This window comes from Desmodus rotundus, chromosome 8 (genome assembly GCF_022682495.2).
Source record: "Desmodus rotundus isolate HL8 chromosome 8, HLdesRot8A.1, whole genome shotgun sequence".
NCBI classification, from domain to species: Eukaryota; Metazoa; Chordata; class Mammalia; order Chiroptera; family Phyllostomidae; genus Desmodus; species Desmodus rotundus.
This window is the reverse complement of record NC_071394.1, coordinates 46786360-46789766: the sequence shown is the minus strand read 5'-3', so window position 1 is coordinate 46789766 and position 3407 is coordinate 46786360.

Genomic DNA, 3407 nt, shown 5'->3' with positions numbered 1-3407 from the left:
TTCTAGAGCAGAAAGGCCATAATGTAGGTGACTTACCCAAGAAGCAAGCTGTTCTCTGTGACTATTATGTCTTTATCAAGGACTCAGCATTGGTCTCTTCTGACAATTGGATGTTCAGAGGTAGCAATGGCTAGATCAGCCTTGGTATGTGGGAGTCCCTGATGTTGGGTCTATATGTAGCCTCCATCTCTGCCACTGGAGCCACCAGGTTTATGCGCTTATTACATTAGTTGAGGACCATCTGGAGTCCCTCAACCCCTGTATGGCTATTGGTGGGAGATGGGGGAGGGAAGTGATGAATCCACAATGGGTAACATGGGTGACAGGGGCTACTTGCTCAAGGGGCTTACTCATGCCCTTTTGTCCTTCTCAGGCTCAACCCCAGATGTATGAAGTCTACCTTACCATGGATCCTTGCTGGGCATATATGGCTTTGAGACGTGCTGGCTTTCACAGAAGTCTTCTAATATTGGTCAGTTCTGTACTATGGTCATCTGATGCTTCATGGTCAAGTGTTCATCTCTACCCAGATATAAACACACTCATTTCTCAAACAGTGTATTATTCTCTGCTGCAGATGGCATAGACTTGCTCAGATCCCCAGGGGGCTATGTGAGGATTCTCACACTGGAGCTGGCTATTAACTCTGTGATGCATCTTCTCCTACCACAGACATGGTCCAATTCATAGACTGCTTTGACAGCAGCCTGGCCTTACTGCAGAGCCCCTTCTCACTCTGAGTGCCAGTTGAAGCTAGCAGCTTTCTGTGTCACCTGTTTATGGGCTTGAAGTGTATTCTCAGGTATGGGGTATGCTATCCAGAACTGTCAGAGACCAACCAGACATTGGGCTTCCTTCTCTGTGGTGGGAGATGCAGGATGCAGCAGTTTGTCTTTTACTTAAGATGAGATATTACACCACAGCATAAGCTCTGGATGCTGAAAGCCTTCCTGAATTGGCAGGTCCCTGAGTCTTTATTGGGTTTACCTCCTACCCTCTAGAGTACACAGTATTAGCAAGGCCTCTAGCATATTAGAGTATATTATGACAGAGGACAGAAAAGTTAGCAAAACCTGGAGGCAATCTGTACATGAATATTTTTACTAAATCCATGTGAAGGTGAACAATTTCTGATCCTCTTTTACAGTTGGAATGGAACAACAAAGGTATCTGCCAAAGCAGTGGCAGACGCCATCCACCTGAGGCCTTGTTAAACTGATCCAGTAAGCACCCCATGTCCAGTACAGCAGCTGTGATCAGGACTGCTGGCTGGTTGAACTTGTGGGAGTCAACATTCACCCTCTCAGACCCATCAGATTTCTTCAGGTACCATACTGACAAATTAGCTTCTTGAGGCTGCCATAACAAATTATCATGATCTCAGTGGCTTAAAACAATAAAAATGTATTCTCTTATGTAACTGGATGTCAGAGCCCAAAAATCAAGGCTGTACTCCTTCAAAAGAGACTGGTGGAAAATTCACTTTGCTCTTGTCTCTTCTAGTTTTTGGTGGTCGCTGGCTTCCTTGTAAGATGTGTGACCACATCTCTTTGTTGTGTTCACACTGGTTTCTCTTCTCTGGGTTTTTGCCATTTCTGCCTCTTATAAGGACATTTGCCATAGGGTATAGGGCCTACCTGGATAATCTAAGATTATATAATCTCAAGATCTTTAACTTAATTATATCTACAAATACCTTTTTCCCAAACAAGGTTACATTTACAGAGTTCAGGGAATTGGATCAACACATTTTGGGGGGGAGGGTGATGGGTGAAGCATTCAACCCACTATACCACCACTCCTGCATGCTTGATGACCTAAAGGAAGGCACTAATCTTTGTATTCCCTCTAGGGCACAATATTAACTTTTCTTTTTTGTCTTGGCTAGGAGTTAAGATGGACAGTTTCAGGATTCTACTTGGCCTTTTTCCCAGGCCAGGAAAAAATGTGAAGATACTCCAACTTCCAACTGCTAATTACATCAACTTTTATCATACATTTGGGATCTGGGGAAAAGACAATTGGGACTCTGTGGGCTGAACTTTATTGAAAATTGCCATCAGGACTTTATTGCTAACTTCCCTCCTAAGTCCCCACTTTAAAGAAGATGATGACATATTGGGTCTTTAGTTATAACATCAATTAATACTCATAGTTAAGTAGTACTCACAATATTTGGGTATCCACTTTTCCTCAATATATATCACCCAAGTAAATAGCCATAAGTCTTTTTGAGACAGACTAGAAGAATCATAAAGAGTATATACTGTTGTGGCCTTATAAGGTCCTTCTTCTAGGAACCTGGACATTTCTGTAGTCAACCCCAAATCTGAATACCTGTTCAGGTCCTAGAAATGAAGAGGGGATTGTGACTTTTTACTGGGGACAAGTGCCCTCATCCTTCTTGCTTTTTGGGGCTATAGATGTCAAGTAGGATCCTTATCAGCTCTCCTATTTTACCTCCAGGGTTGTCATTCTCTATGACGCAGATCTGTAACTCTCTGTGGGCCAAACCCCACTGGATCCCCCTCTGACTATACTAGTCATAGTAATTGTGGTCTCCTGGCTTCTGGTGGTCAAGTGCTACCACTAGGCCTTTACAAGTTTGGAGAATAAAATGATAGAATGAGCCCATTTGGGTCTGCCTCTCTTATCATGAGACCTGGTGCAGAGGAGCCACCACTGACTCCTTCGTGACAGTGGTGCCCATCTCACCAGCATATTCCCCATGGCTTTGGTTAATAATGTATCCTTTGGACCATCTTATGGAACATAATGCCCTGGTGGGTCTTCTGGCTGCACAAAAATATTCATTCCAGCTCACCTACCTCTGTAAGGTTTTTCATTTCTTCCTCTATCATTTGACAAAGCACCTCAGGCTTTTCTCTCTGCTTGGCATTGGCTGTCATCTTCTTCAGGCTTCTAGGACCACTATGACAGTGAGTTTCCCATTCCCTTGGTCCTGGCCTAAGTGTTAAGTCTCATTTCCAAAAATGGGAAAATGTGTTTTCACCTTAATAAATTCTTTTTTTTGTATTTATTTTTTTATTGTTGTTCAAGTACAGTTTTCTGCCTTTTCCCGCTACCCCAGCCCAACCTCCCAGCCCTTCCCACCTCCCTCCCATTTCCACCCCTCCCCCTGTTATTGTTCATGTGTCCTTTATAATTGTTCCTGCAAACCCTTCACCCTTTCCCCTTAGATTCCCTCCCCTCTCCCCTCTGTTCACTGTCAGCCTGTTCTCAATTTCAGTGTCTTTGGTTATATTTTGCTTGTTTGCTTGTTTTGTTGATTAGTAGCAGCACAATTTACAATAGCCAAGTGCTGGAAGTAACCTAGATGTCCATCAGTAAATGAATGGATAAAAAAAACTATGGTACATTTACACAATGGAATTCTATGCAGCAGA